This window comes from Pipistrellus kuhlii, unplaced genomic scaffold (assembly GCF_014108245.1).
Source record: "Pipistrellus kuhlii isolate mPipKuh1 unplaced genomic scaffold, mPipKuh1.p scaffold_m20_p_29, whole genome shotgun sequence".
Taxonomy (NCBI): domain Eukaryota; kingdom Metazoa; phylum Chordata; class Mammalia; order Chiroptera; family Vespertilionidae; genus Pipistrellus; species Pipistrellus kuhlii.
The window spans coordinates 1,884,290-1,906,940 of record NW_023425528.1 but is presented as its reverse complement, the minus strand read 5'-3'; the positions used below and the strand labels follow the sequence as shown (position 1 = coordinate 1,906,940).

The following is a 22,651-nucleotide window of genomic DNA, read 5'->3' as shown; positions in this document are numbered from 1 at the left end:
GGATGGCATTCCATGTTTCGAACACAAGTTTGTCCTGTTTGGGAAGGTTTTCAATATCACTCCATTTATGATTCTGAGCCAAAATGGCCTTCTGACGGGCAACATCCTCAAGAGTAGCGGCCAAGCATTTGAACTTGGACACCCATATATCTTTGTCGGCTATATCAGCCAGTTCCATCTCAAGATCAGGTTGACTTACACCTGCAAATGCAATCATATTCAATAGGGATGGATCGATCGCCAAGGGAGTGACAGGGAAGGATAATGTGTTTTTTTCCTCTCTGAACTCACAGAATCGTTTCCCAAATGAACTTTGCATTGTGGTGATTGCAGACTTCAAATATTCCAAATTTATCATATCATGACTTTGTTTGAACTCTCTCAAAGAGGGAAAGTGAGACAGTGTACCTCTCTGTAAATCTTTGACAAACACTGTCAACTTGTGCGCGAATGCCAAAACCTCCTCCAGCATGTGCAGTGCTGTGCCTTCTTTCCCCTGAAGGGTTGTATTTAGTGTGTTTAGATGTGCTGTCATGTCTACCATAAAATGTAATTTTTCCAGCCACTCTGGTTGTTCCAGCTCAGGAAACGTGAACTCTTTGCTGGCCAGGAAAGTTTTTACTTTTTCCAAACATGCAACAAAGCATTTTAGCACCTAGCCTCTGGATAGCCACTGGACCTTGTTGTGGAGCAGGAGGTCAGAATATATGCTCTCCACCTCATACAATAGCAAATGGAACTGGCAGTGGTTTAAACCCTCTGCCATTATCTTATTAACAATCTGAATGACCACATCCATCACTTTTGTGCATTCCGGGGGAAATGTTTGAGAACACAATGCCTCTTGGTGCAGGATGCAATGAAATGAGAGCAGCGTTCTACCCAGAGCCTTCTGCAGTAGAGCCACAAAGCCCTTCTGTGCTCCTCTCATGTTGGGTGCCCCATCAGTAGCCACTGAGACCAGGTGGTTGGTGTTTATTTTTTCGGCACTTAAATAGTCCAGGACAGCCTTACAGATATCCTCACCCCTTGTTTGGCTGTAGTCCGGGGAGGAGGCGGCGCTGCCACCAACACTGTAGAGCAAGTCCCCATGCAGCGCCGGGAAGAGGACAGGAGCCGGGGGTTCAGGAGCCACCGGCAGCACCGCATCCTTGCAGTGCGGTGTTGTCGATGCTGAACATGCTGGCGGGCATCCCCGAACCCCGCGCGGGGCTGGGACCTGGATAGGAGGAGCACCTCAGCATGTGGGGGGTCCGGAGCCAGAGCAAACCGAAAGAGAGCGCCGGTGAGCGCGGCTGCTCCCTCCCCACCTCGCCCCTGTGCCCGCCTCAACAAGTCACCTTTTTTTAAAAAAAAAAAACAATTCATCAGGCCCCCAATATTTTGTAAATTAATTAGTGAGCCATGCATGCCATAAAAATAATTCATCAGGCCCCCCAATATTCCGTAAATTAAATTAAGTAAATTAAATTTAAAAATGTAAATGATAATAATTTAATTAATTTATTTATTTAAAAAATTTTATGGAATAGCCACAAATTTCCTACAGTGTACATCTTACAAAAGGACCTGTCTCCCATGCTTAACCAACAACAAAAATTAGTATTAGAGGTAAGTGATACAGCTCCCCGCCCGCCCCCTGCTGTCAGCCCTGCTGGGAGCCGCAGCAAACGTTCAAAAGAGCCGCATGTGGCTCCGGAGCCGCAGGTTGCCGACCCCTGTCCTAGGAAGTCATTGGCTCCTCACAGTTGACTAGATTTGGTTCTGATTGGTCAGTTTCTATACCAGTCAGTTTCTCTGGGCCTATCAACAAAGCCTGGTCAGAAAGGTGGGGCTGATCAGCAACCCCAGTGGAGGCCTGGAGAGAAATGGAGCTGCAGCTGTTGGCCAAGCTGGGAGAGAAAGAGAGGCAAGTTCTGATCAACAGCTGCTACAGAAGCTATAGATCAGATCCTGCCTCTCTCTCTGCAGGCCTTTCGCTGGGCTGATACACAGCTCCCTAATCAGTCATTGCTGGGTCAGGCACTTGCAGTGGCTTCTGGTCTGGTCAAACCTTCGGTTATAACAGTCATTATGACCCTGGCTCTTTATTATTAGTTTGGCTAGGACTATCAACTCAATATTATATAGAAGTTGTCTAATTTCTCAAAGGAAAAACTTTCAACATTTGCCATTAAGTATGGTATTTCTAGGATTTTTAAGAAAACTCAGGTTATTATATTCATAATTTTCTAAGATTGTTTCCTCCTTTATCTTTAATTTTATCAGTACTTTTTATATCTATTAAGATCATTCTATGATTTTTTACTTTGTTCTATTAATGTAGTGAATGTCAATGATTGCTTTTCAAATATTAAGGCAATCTCATATTACTGAACAAAACAAAAATCCAACTTCATAATGTCTTATATTTATTATGAATTGCTAATTTCAATTGATGATAGGGATAGACCTGTAATATTGTTATCATGAATTAGCCGTCTCAGGATTTGGTGTTAGTTGTGCTTACCTCATAGAGTACCTGGGAAGTATTAAATCCTAACACCATTTGTTAAAGAGATTTCCATTACCCCATTATATATTTTTGCCACCTTTTTCATAGATAATTTGAACATATAGGTTTGGTTTTATTTCTAGTCTCTCTATTCTATTCTATTAATCTATGTTGTTGATTTTTTGTGCCATTACTATACACTGTTTTGATTACTATATGCTTTGTAGTATAGTTTGACATCAGGGAATGTGATACTTCCAACTTCATTCTTTCTAAAGATTATTTTGGCTATTTGGGGTCTTTTTCAGTTCCATATCAATTTTAGGCTTTTTTGTTCTACTTCTGTGAAAAACACAATTAGTATTTTGATATTAATTACTCTGCATCTTTAGATAGCTTTGGACATTATTTCTTCCAATCCTTGAGCACAGCATAGCCTTTCATTTACTTGTGTCTTCTTCAATTTCTTTAATCAACTATTATAGTATTTAGAATACACTTTGCTTTACCTTTTGGTTAAATTTATTTCCAGATATTTTATTATTTTTTATACGATTAGGTCCATTGAGTTTTCAGATAAAGTTTAGGAAGTAGTGTTTGTCAGGTCTCTCTAGTGCAGTGGTTCCCAACCATTTTTTTTTTTTTTTGCCATGCCCCACCTAAGCATCTCTAAAATCCTGATTTACCCCCACCCCATACTATGACATATAATTTTTATTATTCAAAAGGTGAACTCATTCATGTAGAGGGAGACTGAAAGTCTATTAATTTGGTCTAAAAAAAAGCTTCTGAAGAACATGGCATCCATGAAAGAGAAAAATAAAAGAACAAAAGGACAGTTGACGTGCTGAGGAAATCACTAAGAAATTGTTAAAAATAATAATAATATGAAATAATATGAAAAAATAGCAAATAAAGTTTCAAAACATATAATAGAGATCTGAAATGCATAAATGTCTCAATATATATTTATATATGAGACCCCTAGAAACATAAGAAATGCAAAAACTTCACTGTTAACTCATTCTTGAATTTTCCCCCTTAAAAGTCAAATTGCCCCCTTGTGGATTGTATGCCCCACATTGGGAATCACTGCTCTAGTGTAAAATTGCTATTTTCCTCCTTTATGTACTGTACTCTTTGGCATAAAGTCACTATGCATTGCCCATACTTAAGGAATGGACAATCATGCTACCCCTCCTTGAAGTAGAGTATCTACAGCATTTATTTATAATTTTTTAGCTTAGGATATTATCTCTTCTCCATTTATTAATTTATCCAATCATTTATTTACGTCATTTATTAAATCATTTATTTACAGTATGGGCTGATATATATGTGTGTGTATATATATATATCCTATATAATAAAGAGGTAATATGCAAATTAATCCTCATGCCCTCGCATCACAAGATGGCTGACCCCACATTGTAACAAGATGGCTGTCCCCATATCGTCACAAAATGGCCACCCTCACATCATCACAAGATGGCTGCCCCCACATCATCACAAGATGGCCACCACAAGATGGTTGCCCCCATGTCATCACAAGATGGCCTCCCCCACATTGTCACAAGAGGGCCAGTAGGGAAGGGCAGTTGGGTGTGACTGGGCCTGCAGGGGAAGGCAGTTTGGGGTGATCAGACTGGCAGGGGAGCAGTTAGGTGTCAATCAGGCCGACAGGGAAGTGGTTAGGGGGCTATCAGGTTAGCAGGCAGAGTGGTTAGGGGCAATCAGGCAGCCAGAATTTCATGCACCGGGCCTCTAGTATATTTATTTACATAATTTATTAAATCATTTATTTACAGTATGGGCTGATATATATGTGGGTGTGTATATATATCCTATATAATAAAGAGGTAATATGCAAATTGACCCTTATGCTCTTGCATCACAAGATGGCTGACCCCACATTGTAACAAAATTTGTGCACTGGGGTAGGGGTTGTTCCTCAGCCCAGCCTGCACCCTCTCCAATCTAGGACCCCTCGAAGGATGTCCAACTGCCTGTTTAGGCCCGATCCCACCAGGATTGGCCTAAAGGGGCAGTCGGACATCCCTCTCACTATCCAGGAGTGCTGGCTCCAAACTGCTTGCCTGCCTGATTTCCTGATTATCCCTAACCACTTCTGCCTGCCAGCCTGATCACACCCTAAACACTCCCTTGCCAGCCTGATTGATGTCTAACTGCCCCCCTGCCAGCCTGTTTGCCCCCAACTTCCTTACTCTGCTGGCCTGGTCACCCCTAACTGCCCTCCCCTGCAGGGTTGATCTCCAACTGCCTTCCTTTGCAGGCCTAGTTCCTCTCAACTGCCCTCCCTTGAAGGCCTGTTCCCTCCCAACTGGCCTCCCTTGCTGGCCATCTTGTGGTGGCCATCTTGTGTCCACATGGGGGCAGGATCTTTGACCACATGGGAGCAGCCATATTGTGTGTTGGAGTGATGGTCAATCTGCATATTACTCTTTTATTAGATAGGATAGAGGCCTGGTGCATGGGTATGGGCCAGCTGGTTTGCCCTGAATAGTGTCCCTGATCAGGGTGGGGGTTTCCTTCGGACATGGGGTGACCTGAGCAAGGAGACTGTGGTGGTTTTCAGGCCAGCCATGCTCCCCAGCAACGTGAGCAGAGGCCCTGGTTTCTGGGATATATTTACTTTCTACAATTGAAACTTTGTAGACTGGAGCTGAGCCAAGCCTCCTGATTGCTCTGTGGTGTCAGCCATTCTCTGTTTGGATTTGTTTACCTTCTATAATTGAATCTTTAGCCTTAATTGGAGGAGTAGGCAGGCAAGGGCAGAATGAAAGCTTTCTTCCTCCATTGCCAGGGAAACGCATTCCTCCTCTTCTCTGTGACTGTAGCCATCTTGGTTGGGTTTATTTGCATACTCTCTGTGATTGGCTGGTGGGTGTGGCTTGTGGGTGTGACTTGTGGAACAGAGTGATGGTTAATTTGCATCTTACTCTTTTATTAGATAGGATACTGTATATGTGTGTGTGTGTGTGTGTGTGTGTGTGTGTGTGTGTGTGTATACCTCCTGGTTTAACAGGTCTGTGCTCAACCACTGAGCCACACCAGCCAGGTGTTATATATTTATTTTATAGGTTATATTTATCATGGACAAAATTGTATCTCCCAAATTTATATGTTGAAGCCCTACACCCCAATACCTCAGAATTTGTATTTGAGGACAGGGCCTTTAAATTGTCATTAAGTTAAAATGAGGTCTCTAGGATGGGCTCTAATCTCATCTGATTTATGTCTTTAGAAGAAGAAATTATGTCATACAGAGAGACACTAGGGTGTGTGCATACACCAATCTTAAATATCTAATAATCCACAACTATAAGAAAATAAGATTCTGTCATTTAGATCTGTGGTGTTATGTTATGTCAGTCTAAGTAAAACAATAGAGCATTGTAATTCAGTGCTACTTGTAGCTCACATCGTTCCAGCTTTGATCATTGATATCTCCTTCAAGAGGATTCTATTTCACTTTGGCATACCTCCCCTTTGCTTTGGCAATACAAGAAGCTATAAGCTCAACTTGTGTCCTGCTGCAGTACTAGGGAGTACTAGTTTCTTTTATTAGAAAATGGTAGTAACCATGATCTGGGTTCTAAGTATGATCTTTCCTTCTCGTGTACTTTTGTTTCTCTAGTATTCTTTTACTGCTCCCCCCCCCCCCATTAAATTAACATTCCCTGTTGGGCTTTTATTATGTGTTGTCAGCTGGACTCAGTAACACTTATTTCTTTAGGTGGGGTTGCAGGTGCATTATTGGAAAATGCAAAGGAGAAAGTAACTACAAGTCTTCCTTTCAAAGTTTCTGGCATCTTAAGATTACCACTACTGATAAAATAAGAAGAGAACATGCTGCCATCATCTGATTTTAGTGGCATAGATGTAGTGAAAAAAATCCATTTTTATAAAAAATGACTTAATCTTTACCCTTCTACCTCAAAGGAAGAAACACTCACTTCTGAACTGATGTGAAATGTAATATCTCTGAGCTTTGAGTGTTTTCAAGACTGACAGATCTTGCTCCCCATTAAAAGCAATCCAACCCAGAGCTTGCCATGCCATCTCTGAGCTTTGAGTGTTTTCAAGACTGACAGATCTTGCTCCCCATTAAAAGCAATCCAACCCAGAGCTTGCCATGCCACTCCCTGCTCACAGCCTCTGCGCCTTGCTCCACTCTGACATGGCAAAAATGTCCAGCCCTACAAAGATTGAGCAGTTCATCAAGTCTCTGATTGCTGTTTTCCAGAAATATGCTGTAAAGGACAGAAAACAGCTTCACACTCTCCAAGACAGAGTTCCTAACCTTTATGAATATGGAACTGACTGCCTTCACAAAGGACCAGAAGGACCCAGGTGTCCTTGACTACATGATGAAGAAATTGGACCTCAACTCTGATGGGCAGCTAGATTTCCAGGACTATCTTAATCTTGTCAGTGGCTTGGCATTAGTTTGCCATAATACCTTTAAGCATTCTGAGAAATTTGTCTGAAGAGCACTGACCTCCAGAACCAGCCCCTTTCCTTAAAGCTTCCCAATCATTATCATCTTCTCACAGACCACACAAACCCTGAGCCCATCAAATTTACCATCCCATGCAGGTCTCTCCTGCTGATAGTAATAAAACGTAATTTTTAAAATACACACACACACACACACACACACACACACACACACACACACACAAGCAATCTAAAATCATCACATATCACAACTGAGACAAAGTGGAAAGTATGTTTTTCTAATGTCAAATGAAATGTACTGTTTTGAAAATTTTGAAAACAATTAGCATTCCCTCATGCAGCCCTGTAAGTTCTTTAATTTTTTTTTACTGTATATTTTTAAGTTAAACATCTTATCAGAATCTACTTCAGATTTGTGTTAATTCCAATGAGATACAGAGATAGTACCCCTATATAAACTTACTCTTTTTTCCTTCTTTCTGTGGTATTATTGTTAGGCATATTATGTAATAATAGAGGCCTGGTGCACAAATTCATGCACCAGGGTTCCTTGGCTTGGCTTGCAGGATCGGGCCAAAACCAGCTTCCCAACACCCCCCTGAGGCATCCTGGATTATGAGAGGGTGCAGGCAAGGCTGAGGGACCCCACCAGTGCATCATTGGGGCTGGAAAGGGACACTGGAGGTTGGTTAACTGGGGAGGGACTGCAGGAGGGTTCCAGGGCATGTTTGATCTGTCTTGCTCAATCTCAATCAGCAGGACCCCAGCAGCAAGCTAACTTACTAGTTGGAGTGTTTGCCCCCTGGTGGTCAGTGCACATTATACCGACTGGTTGACTGGTCAACTGTCTGCCCCCTGGTGGTCAGTGCACATCATAGTGAGTGGTTGAGGGACCTTGGCATATCATTTGCATTTTATGCTTTGATTGGTTGAAACACCAACCTGTCAACTGGACACTTAGCATATTAGGCTTTTATTATATAGGATATGGTGCAAATATAAAAATGCATTGTTTTAATGATTGATATAAAATTGTTATATCTTTGCCTTGGCCAATTTTTCTCAGTGGTTAGAGTGTTGGCTCACAGACTGAAGAGTCCCAGATTCGATTCCTGGTCAAGGGCACATACCTGGTTTGCAGGTTTGATACCCATCTCTGGTCAGGGTGCATACTGGAGACAACCAATCCACGTGTCTCTCTCACATCAATGTTTCTTTAATATCTTTTTTTATTGATTTTTTTTTTTTTTTTTTACAGAGAGGAAGGGAGAGAGATAGAGAATTAGAAACATCGATGAGAGAGAAACATCGACCAGTTACAACCAATGTACCAATGTGCATACCTTGACCGGAGTAGAACCTGGGACCTTTCAGTCCATGACCAATGCTCTATCCACTGAGCCAAACCAGTTTTGGCTCTCACATCAATGTTTCTCTCTCTCTCTTTCTCTCTCTCTCCTCCTCAACTCCTCCTCCAAATCCTCCTCTCTTCTACTTTTTCTAAAAATCAATGAAAAAAAATATCTTCAAGTGAGGATTAACAATAAATAAATAGACAAACAAACAAACAAATAAATAAATAAGTAAGAAAGAAAGGAACAGGATATACTTAGAGAAGAAAGAAGGAACAGGATATACTCATAGCATTTCCTATATTTACTTTTCTTCCAGTACTGTGTAAAAACCCTGATGTTGCTGCTAAGATGATATAGCATTTGGTATGTCCATGTCACCCTCCTTCTGGTGACAGTGACTTAGTAGATCTCTCTTTGATTATCTCCTGCACTGATCACTCCCAACTCTTAAGCTCCACTAATTACTAGCTGACTGCTTTATTATTTATACCACTGTCCTGGGAATAAATTACTTCATCAACTGAGCCAATTAAATTTAGACTCTTTTGTAGAGATACAGTCATGTGCTGTATAATGGTGTTTTGGTCAACAAAGGACTACATAAGATTATAAGATTATAATGGAGCTGAAAACTTCCTATTCCCTAGTGATATTGTAGCCATCATAACATTGCAGCTAAGTGCATTACTCATGTGTTTGTGGTGGTGATGTTGGTATAAACAGACCTGTACTGCCAGTCATATAAAAGTATAGCACATATGCACAGTACTAATATTGATAAAGATAATAAATTACTACATTCCTAGTTTATGTATTTAGTACACTATACTTTTCTGGCTTTCTTAGAGTATACTCTTTCTACTCACAAAAACAGTTTGCTGTAAAATAGTTTGAAAGAAAAGAGGCACATGGTAACCTGACAAGCTCAGGGAAGGCCTGTGTGGCAGCCTTGCAAACCCAGAGAATATAAGATAACCACAAAAGATGGTTTGAAAATTAAATATCTAACAGGTTATAGTAGGTAGTCATGTCCCAGATATTTTCCCAGACAAAGATCAACTTCGATCTTTTTACTGAGCCCATTTGCCTTTTTGCCTCTAAGATAACATATCCCTGAGATGTCTGGGTAACTTGTAACTTCCCTTTTTCCGGAGCCCCTGGGGCACAACCAAAGGTGGTGAGCGCCAGGACAGATGGCTTAGATTCCTTCGTTATCATGTTAATTGTTCCTGCACTCACATGAGTACATGTCCATCATTTTACTTTTTATCCAATCCCAGGGGTTTCCCACCGCTTTGCTTTCTCCCGCCTCTTTACTCCATCACCAATGAATTTCATGTAACCCACCTATGTCCCTTCTTTGATTCCAGTGCATAAATAGAGAAATGTAACCTGCCATTCTTTGGAGCATTATCTCAATCCGTTGAGTTTCTGCTTCCCAGCATATGTCGAAAGTTTGGCTCAAATAAACTCACAAAAATTCTTCACAGGTTTCAATGTTTTTTCTCTCTCTCTCTCTCTCTTTTTTTTTTTTAATCGTTAACAATAGTATGCCATGTTATCCTGGCAGCAGCCTCATACTATATCTAGTGGGTTTCTTCATTGCACCATCTTTGCTTGTGCATGATTTAACCTCATGTTGTTTTGTTCATCATGACTCCTAAGCATACAATATCCACTGCTAATGTTTCCAGTAAGAGACTACATTGAGTTGACACTGAAATGAAATTAAAATTGATTAAGGACTATGTAGTTGGAAAATCATTGATGATTATTGCTTGCCAGTCAGGCATGCCCCATTCCACCATAGCTATGATCTTGAAGAACAAGAATAAATTTACAAAGGATATTAAAAGATATGCTTTATTGGAGGCAATGAGACCAACAAAAATTTGAGAAGGGCCTATATCAGATGTGGAGAAACTTTTAATGACCTGTAGTGAAAAGTTGACACAGAAGCACCAAGATAATCACAGCCAGAACAAAAATAAGTTTGCAATGTTGAAAGAAAAGGCTGGACTGAGCTATCATGTTGAATTTACTGCTACCCTGTTTCCCTGAAAATAAGACAGTGTCTTGTATTAATTTTTGCTCCCAAAGATGCACTAGGTCTTATTTTCAGGGGAAGTCTTATTTTTTTTCCATGAAGAAGAATATGGTACACATTTATTTGTTATTTTATTTTTAAAAAATAAATTTTATTGATTTTTTTATTTTTTTATTTTTTTACAGAGAGGAGGAGAGAGGGATAGAGAGCTAGAAACATCGATGAGAAAGAAACATCGACCAGCTGCCTCTTGCACACTCCCTACTGGGGATGTGCCCTCAACCAATGTACATGCCCTTGACCAGAATCGAACCTGGTACCTTTCAGTCCACAGACCGACGCTCTACCCTTGAGCCAAACCGGTTTCGGCTATACGGTACACATTTATTGTTAAATGAAAATAAAGGAAATTTATTACCTGTATATGGTACGGTAGTACGGTAGTTGTCAACACAAACCAGACAAACTGTGAATCCTACAGTATCAAGAATTTACTCATTTATTCAATGACAATCATGTCATTATCTTCTGGAACATCATCATAACAATCCAATTTCTGAATTTCCTGTGACTCCATTTCTTTCAGAATCATGGACCAAATTTCTCATATTTAGCCTGGGGGGGCTGGCTTATTTTCGGGGGATGCCTTATTTCACTCAGAAGGAAACCTGTAAGTAGGTCTTATTTTCGGAGGATGTCTTATTTTCGGGAAACATGGTAGTTCTGGGTGTTAGACAATTCAATAATTGTTATTCACTATTTAATGTGAAAGCAAGTGGTAAGTCTCTGGGTACTGATGTGAAGGTAGCTAAAGAATTTTTTGGAAACTCTGTATAGCTGATTGTGGAGGAAAATTACTTGCCAGAGGAAATATTCAATATGGATGAAAGTCCCTATTCTGGAAATAGATGCCTAAAAGGAGGTGAAGTCATTTTCAGTATTTAAGGCTTTTAAGGACAGGGTAATAGTCTTGTTGGGGAAAGTGTTAAAGGCTGCAAATTGAAACTCTGTCAGGTGAGAAACTTAGGGCCTTCAAGCATATCAATGAGCACACACTGCCAGTGCTTTACAGAAACAATAAGAAGTCATGGATGATCCAATTGCTTTTCCAAGATGCCCTCCTGAATTGTTATGCCAGTAAAATGAAGAAGTACTATTTGGAGAATAACAAACCTTTCAAAAATTTGCTTCTTGTTGATGCTTTTTACCCCAATAGCAGAGTAGTATTTTCCCTCCAAATCCCACCTTTTTGATCCAACCAATGGATCAAAGATTTATATGGCCTGTTAAGGCCTGCTACTTGAGGAGGACCTTTGTGCAGGCTATTGCTGCAAACAATGAGGAAACCGAAAAGACACTGATGCAGTTATGAAAGGCTTACAACATCCAAGGCTGCATTTAGAACCTTGCTTGGTTTGGATCAATAACACACACACACACACACACACACACACACACACACACACACACAAGAATAAGAATAACATGTGGAAGAAGATACTGAAAAGCTTTGTACATGACTTCATAACATTTGTTAAAAATGAAGGAGTTGAAAAAGTAATCAAGTGGAATATAATGAACAACCTAAACTAATAAGCAAAAACAGATCCAGAGACATAGAATCATCAAACAGACCCTCAAACCTCAACGGGAAAGCAGGGGTGGGTGGGGGCAGGGCTGGGGGTTAAGAGGTCAACAAAAGAACTTGTATGCATATAAGCATAACCAATGGATACAGACAATAGGAGGGGGTAAAGGCTGGAGCTGGGGGCTGAGGACAAGCTGGGAGAGGACAATGGAGGGAAGAGGGGACATATGTAATACTTTCAACAATAAAGAATTAAAAAAAAAAGAATATGGTTGAGATGGGAAACAACTTTATCTTGATTGTGGAGGAAGATGACATTGAAGAGCTCCTAGAGATGGTTTCTGAGAAATTTACTAATTAAGAGTTGTTGGAACTAGAGTAAGAAAATATAGCTGAAGAAGAGGCAAGAGAAAATAAAACCACAAGCAAGAAAAAGAACTCCCAAGAAAGGTCACAGTGAAAGATTTAGCAGAAACTTTTGCAGACTATAACAAGCTCCTTAAATTTTTTTAAAATGTGGATTTCAATACTAAAAGGTTTTAATTAATAGATTGGAATGTTCATGGTGTGTAATCTACTTGCAAGCAACTCTATGATTAAAAAAGAAAAAGAAACATATCAAGAAACAACCATGGACATATTTATGAAAAGAGTTACACCTCCTCAGAAGAGCCTTAGTCAGGTCTTTCAGGTATTCCATAAGGCAATGCTTTCATCAGATGGCAGTTCCATATGCGTTTTGACCACTGAAGGGTAAGATGTGAAGATGGAAGAGAGTTATGTTGATAATCTTGACCCTGTGTGGGCCTAGGCCAATGTGTTTGTCTTAGTTTTTAACAAAAAAAAATAATAATTAAAAGAGAAAAAAATGCTTAAAGAATAAAAATATTTTTGTATAGCTGTATAATATGCTTGTTTTTACTACAAAAGAGTGAATATTTAAAAACTTTTAAAGTTTTATAAAGTAAAAATGTTATACTTAGCTAAGGTTAATTTATTATTGAAGAAAGTCTTTGTTTCACCTTTCTTGTTAGATTTTTTTCTGTCTTAATTTGAGGTAGTAAACACACAATACAGTATATAGATGATGTAGTATAGTATTATATACCTAAAAACTATATAATTTTATTAACCAATGTCACCTGAATAAATTCAATTTAAAAAAAGAAAATTTCTCATTTGCAATAAGAAATTTATACCAAGAGGAGACTAGAAAATTAATGCTTTAGGATCACATTTTCAAAGACTCATTTTAATTTTTATTAGTTATTGTAATAATAAGTTTAAAATTATGTTAAAATTTAATCTTAGATTGAGACACTTATATAACTACTGCCTATATCCCTGCCATCTGAGTAGTAGTACAGTAGTCTGTATTTGATCAATTTGTTAAAAATTACCAGGTCTTCATCAAACTGTTCTTAGTTATTCATATTTATATTCACTGAGTCATGAAATATTAAAAAACATTGTATCTATCTTGTATGAACCATAACTTCACCTTTTCTAATACATAGACAATATATTTATTGCTTGTGGGCATTGCCTATTTTTTTTTTTTTTTTTAGAAATAAGACAGCAATGAGTCACTGCATCCTAAGCTTTTAAAAACTGCACACATTAGTCAACAGTAGGGGAAAAATACAATCTAGGTGTTCACTGAAGCCTGAACTAAAAATAAATGAGAAAGTTACTTTGGAATATCAATGTGTGAATTACATTGCAATACTGTAATAATAAATGAGAGGAGGGCTATAAAGCTAAGCCTTGGGGGGTGGGGGAACCACTCTAATGATGTTTATGTAGTTAATTAGTATCCTTTAAATTAATTTTTCTGATGCTAATTCCTGTTCCTAATTTGGTGTGAGGGTAGTGATGATGGAATATACACAGGGTGGAGACTACTGAATGAGGGCATCTTAGATGTAAGTGAAGTTGGTATACTGAGTTGGAAGAAGATTAAATATTATTGTACTCTGGGTATCTCAATCACTCGAGACATTCTTTATATAGGAAAGAAAACTCTAAAGAGTAGTTTGAGCTTTTATAAACGCGTGGACTTTATAAAAAGGAAAACACAGAATTTGTCTGCAATCTGTGTTGTAAAGATGACTTGACTGGGCTGGGAAGCTTCTTGAAGGTACAGATCTTGTATATATTGTTTAGTTATATATTCTTATTGCTTAGCACATAGTAGTGCAAAATTTTATGTTTGTTGCATAAAATATAAGACATCTCAAATGTAGATAAGACTTACATTAATTTGACTCTCTAAATCCTGAGGGTCCCAGACATTAGAGATTTCAAACAGGGCAAGGAAATGGCAATTGGAGTATTAGGAAGTTATAAGGAAATTAGATCTGGATGCACAGTGAGGCTACTTGGTCAGCTAAAAGAAGAAATACACCACTGTGTGTTTCAAGGAAAAGGAGACAATGAAATAGAAGAGAAACCTCAGAATGGTTAGAATATCTTCAACTTAATTGAAACTTTGTCCAGACTCTGGTGACTGTCACCATGATGTTAAAAACCAGCAAAGTATTTATTCTGCCTATTAAATAACTTTCCAATCTAGTCTTTCTTTGACATCTCCACACTGTAAACATAGTAGTGTTTCTTATGATTTCTGATCAGAACATTATCAACAATCCTCCATGAATGTAGGTTCCATAAAAAGAAGGATTTTATAAGTATTGTTTACTACTGAATCATTAAAACTGGGAACAATTACAAACACTTTGCATGCTTTTAATTAGTAATCTGTCAATTTATTAAAAAGTATTTGTTGACTATGTACCATGTGCCAGACACTGAGGTAAGGGAAGAGACTAAAAATAGATGAGAAAGTTACTTTGGAATATCAATGTTTGAATTACATTGCAATTCTTTAATAATAAATGGGAGGAGGGATATAAAGCTAAGCCTTGTGAGGGGAAGACCACTCTAATGATGGTTATGTAGTTAATTAGTGTCCTTTAAATTATTTTTTTTCTGATGCTAATCAGTGAAAACAAGTTAGGCAATATTCAGGCCCACATGAAACTTATAGTTTCATACAAATAGTAATAATCATGAGTATGTAGCATATTTTCAAATATCAGGTAAGGTCAATGAAATAAATGAGAGCAGAGTATGGAGATAAAATGATATGGAGATTGAAGGTCATTTTAGACAGGGTTTTCAGAGGCCTACCTGATAAGTTGACCTCCTCAGAGACCTGAGCAAAATTAGGAAGCAAGTCATGGGAAGTCTAGAGAAATGTCATTTCTGGGAAAGGGAGCAGCTAGTGGAAATGCCTTGGAATAGAAACACACTTGATGAGTCTAGAGCACAGTGAAAAAGGCAAAATAGTGTTAAGAGTTGTGGATTGAAGTAGTTTTGTTGAATAATGACAGGCATATCAGCACTTATTTAATTCAGATACTCTATCCAGGCTACAGTGGCTGCCAGATGTTAACCTAGGTCGGTGGTCAACAAACTGCAGCTCTCGAGCCGCAGTTTGCTGCTCTGTTGACTAATGAGTTTGCTGACCACTGCTAGACTAAATGTTACCTTGTAGTTGGAAGCTGTGAGGATTAAGCAATTGTGGCATATTGTGTGCAAAGAGGTAAAGGGTGTATATGACAATGGTCAGCAAACTCATTAGTCAACTGAGTGGCAAACCGCTGCTCACAAGCCTCATGTGGCTTGCGAGCTGCAGTTTGCAGACCACTGACCTAGGTGAAGATGAGGCAGGATAGTAAGAAGCTAGGAAAATTCCTTAGCAAGTGGGAGGGGGAAACTGTGACAGATAGCTGAACAAAATAGCTGAGCAATTTACAATCCTATATAGTAAAATTGTAAATTGAACCTTAAGGAGGAATCCAGTCACTATGAGGCACACTGATCATCTCTTGGTCCCTTCCCCTGGCCATCAGGCTCCCATCGCCTGATGGCAAATGAGGATTTGGGGGTGGGTTGCAAGGGATGCATGCTGTGCTAGGCCAAGGCCCCTGCCCTGCCAGTCACCCCACACACAGAGGGCAACCCACAGCAGGGGTGGGGGCGGGACTGGTGAGGGGTAAGAATGGCTGACCTCTTAGTTCACACCTCCTCCCCCCCAGCTTGCAGGCTCTAATCTCCTGATGGGGAATGGGAACTGTAGGTGGGTAGCAGTGGGGGTTGGGGCCCGCTGCCAGCAGCCAGGGGAAAATGGCCCTGATTACAGGCCAGCCCTAGGGACCATACAGGCAGATGAATTTCACACACCAGTCCTCTAGGCAGATAATAAATTACAAGGTGTTATACATTCCAGACCATGCTGGGGAAAAAATGCCTCAATCCCAAGTCCCCCTTCTTTGAAGGTGAAAATGAATGAACCAGAGAATGAACTATATTCTCATTTTGATGCATCAGCATATTAAAGGACCTATCTGTAAAGGTGATGAATTCTATTGAGATCCATCCTCCCCTTAAAACTCCCATAAAAGTCCCACCTTTAGAAAACAGATAAAAATCCTTAAGAAAGAAACCCAGCACACACACACTCTCTCTAGAGCGCACCCATGCCTTCTTTCATCAAGCATATATCTTTGCTTTCTTTCTCCTACGCTCTAAGCATGCCCAGGGACTTGTAACCGGAGGATTAGAGAGCAGAGGAAGTTCATCCTGGGCTATCCACCTGCAAATGTCTCCAAGGGCCTCTGTAATTTCTTTCCTCAGTCCATTAAGCTAGCTTATTCTGCCTCTGTGAATTTCTTTCTGAAAGGCCTAGGCAGCTCTCTGAGCAGCACGCTCAAATCTTCTCTTCAAGTGTATTTTCATTTTCCATGTTAAATAAACTTCCTTGTGCTGGAGCCCTTGACTATGAATTCTTTCTTTGCCATTCTTAACAACCAAGAGCCAACATTGCTGATAACAAAGATGCAGAGACTCATTACAGTAAAATGTGCTTCATGCTAATTTAATCAAACAAGTGGGAAAAAATAGCATCTTCTGTCCCTGTTAAGTAGTGCCAAATAAGTCATTCTGTATCTCTGAGCCTCTCCCTAAAAATCTTAAGCAAAAAAAAAAAAAAAAAAAAAAAAAAAAAAAAAAAAAAGAGTTGTCAAGGTTGCATTAGCCAGGGCTCTGAAAAGGACACCTGAAGTATTGTTACAGTCCAGTTGAAGCACTAAAGAAAATGCTGCAGAACTAGGGAGGAAATTAAAGTGCAGTCTTAGAGCTAAGAAAGTCATGCACAACTGTCTTTGTCACATTCATCCTCTTATTTAACAGCAGCTCCGAAGAGTACTGGTAAGCCCTATCTGAGAATAGCAGCAATTTGACAGTATGGGGAGTGCTAGAGAACTTTACTTTTCCTATGGACTTTACTTTTCCTGAGCTCAGTGTTATGATAAAATGGCGGAGTTCATGAGACTCAAAGTAGATAATGTAAATTAACTAGAAGTTTAACTAATATTCTCTATAAACTGGTAAGCTTACAGAAAGGAATACAACCCATGAGATATGATTATATTCAGCATCTTGTGAAACAAAGCAAGAACTGCATATTTAAGTAGGAAGTAATCAGTGTTTCACATTCTCTAATCACTTGAGCAAAACTCATATTTTCAGGAGAAATTAAGCATATATATTTAAGAGAAGAATGTAGCCTTACACTAGAGAATCAGGTTCAATACACGACAAAACAATATTGCACTTAGCCTTACAGATTAGAATTTACTTATTAAAATATGTAATAATAAAGTGCTTTACTAACAGCTGTCAGACGGAAGAGGAAAGGGAGGACAGGATGAAAGAAAGTGAAGAGATTAGCCAAAGAACAAATATGCATAGCTTATGAACACAGACAACATTGGGGTGATGGTCAGAGGGAAAAGGAGAGTGGGGGCTGGGTGAAGGTGGGCAAGGCTGAGGAAACAGAGACATCTGTAATAATGTAAACAATAAAAATAAACTTAACTGTTTTGAAAATATCCCGCCCCCACTACTCCAACTGCAATAATCGAAACTTTGGCAAATTCAGAAAATATATACAGAGATGAGGCCAGTATCATTAATTCTAAAGCTTTATCTAACTGATTAAATCTTAAAAGGCCTACTTTGAAGCAAATTTTTGAATCAGCTCTATACTATTTTAAAGTTAAGAAGGCCACTTTTCCTTGAATTAATTTGTTGCAGGAATTCAGTAGTCATATATAGAAGCAGTCATTTTGTTTGTAAGCATGAACAATAAAATTAACCATCTCCAGCATCAGTGTCATAAAGGTTAACCAATTATTTAGTATATCAAACTGCAGGAAGGTGATGAGTTTTCCGTAAGTCAAATTGGGAAGCAGGGTTTAATAATAAAGATTATTTTTCTGCCGGCACCGGTTTGGCTCAGTGGATAGAGCGTCAGCCTGTGGACTGAAAGGTCCCGGGTTTGATTCCCGTCAAAGGCATGTACCTTGGTTGCAGGCACATCCCCAGTAGGGGGTGTGCAAGAGGCAGCTGGTCCATGATTCTCTCTCATCGACGTTTCTAACACTCTATCCCTCTCTCTTCCTCTCTGTGAAAAATCAATAAAATATATTATAAAAAAAAAAGATTTTTTTCTGGGATCACACCTATCATATCATTTACTCATTATTTTGAATATATAAACTTCTGCTACATGAAAAGCATACTGTTTATATACGTACACTATCTAATAAAGAGGGAATATGCAAATTGTCCATCAGTCTGTCACAAAGATGGCAGTGCCCATAGCCACAAGATAACGGTACCCAGGTACCCAGTCCCCTTAGTCCCACCAGAGTCCCCCAGTCCTGAGGGGTGGCAAGCAGGCCCCGCAGAGAGCAGACATTGTTGCAGGAATTGGTGAGCAGACAATCAGCCCCGTGGACAGCAGACAGCAGGGCCTGCTTGCTCATCACTGTGGCAACTGTCAGTAGGACATCCCCTGAGGGCTCCCAGATTTTAGAGGGTGCAGGTTGTGCACTTGGGGGAGTCCTTCAGCCTGGCCTGCGTCTCTGGCAATGTGGGAAACCCCAGATCAATGACCTGAAGAAGGAGGCCCTGCCCTCCACATCAGGGGTCTTCGATTGATGGCGGCCAGCACAGAGGGAGGACCTACTCACTCTGCGCAGGCTCTGTGACCCATGCTGCACGAGGGAGGCCCTGCCCACTCTGCTGGGGCTCTGCAATCAATCGCAGAGTAGAGGGAAGCCCTACCCTCCAGGCCTGGGCTCCACCATTGATCCTTGCCAATAAGAAGTCACTCCCCACCCTATCCACCCTGCCAGGGCTCTGTGATCAATGCCGCACAGAGGAGGCTCTGCTCACCTGGGGCTCTGTGATGGTCCCTCCCAGCCATGGTGGCTTGCCTCAGCCCTCCCAGCAGTGGCTTTCTTCGAAGGATGTCTGGAGGACATCCAGTTTATCCTGTTTAATTAGCATATTACCCTTTTATTAATATATATATATATATATATATATATATATATATATATATATATATATACACACATATACACATATTATATATATATATATATATATTACCAATAGATAGCTATAGATATATAAAATATAAATATACATATAGTTATGTAATTTTTTTTTGTTTCAAGGACCTCAAATTGACCTGGTTCTAGATGTTCAAGATTGGTCCACAATAATTAATAAATAAGTATTTATTGAGTGAATGAGTGAAATAAAAGATTCTTCTTATTCAGGAGTTTATATCTGCAATAGCTCTCAATTAATATGAAGCGGAATAAGTAGAATAGGACATACTAGAATATTAGTATAAATCTTTTTGTTTTTAAAATTCTATAATTCTCTGTCAAAATGTCAATTGCCAATCATATTTCATCTGCTGATTAGGATTAAAAAGAACAAGAATAAATGTGTGCTAGGGAAAACTGTAAAAATAAAGGAGGGGAAAAACCTCTTTTGTGACAATTTGATTAATACATCAATTCTTCTGAAGAAAGTAGAGTCCTAAAAACTGTTAAAAGTCGAGAGTATAACATTGTTTTTGTTGTTGTTTTTTGTGTATGCGCCCAGCCCTGTCTTGTGATGGAGTTCGGGCTTCAGAACTACTCATAGCTTTAGATGTATGAATCCAGCATTCAAAAAATGTTTTCTTTCTAGATGTTTAACCTCAAATAAAATATGCTGACTAGAGATGGCAGCTAATCATACAAGAAGGCAGCCTTCCTTACTGTAATCATGAATAACCAAGAGCATACAATGAATTTAATTTTGCTTAATTATTACTATTTAAAAGACAAAGATGATGCCACTAACTAGTTATGTGACTGTGATCCCTTACATTTTGGAATTTTAGTTTCCTCCTTGTTAAATGAGGCTTTGTTAAAAGCTGATGATTAAAGCCTTTTGCTGGTCTTTAATTTTATAATTCTAACATTAGCCAAGCTTTGTTAGACCATTGTAATTTAATAGTAGAAACTCTATGGTTCCTCATTTACTTTGAATTGCTCCGCTGTAAGTATCACTCTCTACCACCACCATCTAAGAAGCTCCTTTTGTTGTTGAGATAATGAATTTCTTTTAATATATCAATAGAAATTAAATTTCCAAAATCCTGCTTACTGGAACATTAGGAACATTACTTAGCCACTTCTAATCTTTTCTGCAGGAGAGTGGTATATTAATAATAAATAAATGACATAAAAATAAAACAGCATATTTAAACAAAACTTACCTGGGTTTCTAAGCACAGGAAGCAAACAGGAAGCAAAGAGATGAAAATCTCTCAGTAAAGGGGTTTCATTAGTGAGCTGGGGAAAAGGGTATCCCAGAATAAAACATTGCAGAAAAAAGCCCAAAGGTGAGAAGAATGGTACTGAGAAATATCTTTAGTTTGGCCAAAATGGTAGAGATGTTTAGGGTCACATAGGATAATGAAAACATAATGCAATTTAGGCTACCATGTAAACTAAATAGAGTGATGGCAAGTGCTAGATTTAAAAGTTGGGGAAAAGACAGTCTGGTAGTTATAGTCATAGTAGAAGTAATGAATCTACTACCATTTGATTCATCCATATTGTGAGCCAGGCCCTACACAAAGCATTTTACCTGCATTTTCATATTTAATCCTTATATTGATTCTATGCAGTTAGTAGTTTTATTCTCATTTTCTAAATTGAGGAAACTGAGAAAGTTAATTAAATGTTCCAACTTCACATAGCATCAGGTTGTGTGTGTGCATCAGAGCCTGTCTGAAACATCTGCCTCACTCTAGGGCTTATGTTCTGAAATGCTACACAGTGTACCCATAATTCAGTATGGTGTGATGATTACAGGGGCTCAGTCTCTGGCTATGCATGCTTAAGAAATCTGTTGCTGATATAAGAATGTATAAAATCCATATTCACATCTCCTATTTTTCCAACATGACTGGTGTCATGTTATAATTAATTAACTAAAGCTCACCTTATAGTTGCTCCATTTTTGTTTCTTTAATGGAGTAGTGAGTGATATTCTGCTCCCTTGATGAGATTTAGCTCAGAAAGCTGCCTAGGTTGTCAGTAACATACTTCTTAGTTTGCATCCATTTTTCAATCAGATCAGTGTCATTTTCTAAACAAAAACACAGAATTCCCTATTTTTCAAAGTAAACATTGGCACCCATGATATCAAAATGAATTTTAGACATTTAGCTGCAAAATCAGTCTTGGTTATAAAATATTAGCAATACAAATAGGTGTTTAGAAGAAAAAAAATTCAAATGTGTTATTATTCTATTTGAATAGCCCAGTGTTCATTTATGAACTTATGTTTGGCTTTACAAGGTTAAATTTTTCTTTTTGGGATAATTAAAAAAAATACATATTTTTAATTGATTTCAGTGAGGAAAGGAGAGATAGAAACATCAATGATGAGAGAAACTCATGGAGCAGCTGCCTCCTGCACACTCCCCACTGGAGATCTAGCCTGAAACCCAGGCATCTGCCATGACCAGAAATCAAACTGTGGTACAGAGGTTGATGCTCAACCATTTTGCCACAACTTTTGCAGCGAGGATTCAGGATCTGGAGAAGGGGTTGCAACATAAATTGGTATACTAGACAAGAAATATAAATTTAGAAGGCATGGGGGAAAGGCAGGTGGAGATCTGACCCTCTAGTGGAGTGGCTCCATAAGTTTTTTGTCCCCTTTGCTTTTATTTACTACCATGTTTCCCCAAAAATAAGACATCCTCCGAAAATAAGACCTAGCTCATGGAGACATAAGACATCCCCTGAAAATAAGACCTAGTGCAACTTTGGGAGAAAAAATTAATATAAGACACTGTCTTATTTTCAGGGAAACAGGGTAGTACATACATTTTCCTTTTAGTAAAACAAACAGACATATCAAAGGTAAAGTTTGGTAAACAGTGAAATATTAACAGGTTAGGAGATTGCCTTCAGCACCAACTGTCTTGACAGAACATCAGTGCATAGCCTTTAGCCCTTGCTAAAAGCCCAAGGTTTGTCAGCCTTGTGAAGGACTTCTTGCATAATTATGACCTGCTGGTCTTAGCCTCCAGCACACTTACCCACACCAGCTGGGCTGGAGTAATTTTTTAAAAGTACTCTTTCAGAGAGACAACCAAGATGGCAGCATAGGGCGGACACCTGAATGCAGCCTACCACAACAAGTTTGAATTTAGAAATGAAAAACTGGGGAAACATCACCCTGAAGCGCCT

The 22,651-nt window shown here is 39.0% G+C and overlaps 1 pseudogene; it reads left to right on the top strand.

Moving 5' to 3' along the window:
• Positions 1-6,639: 6,639 nt before the first annotated feature.
• On the top strand, positions 6,640-7,157 carry LOC118728181 (annotated as a pseudogene).
• The last annotated feature ends 15,494 nt before the right edge of the window (positions 7,158-22,651 follow it).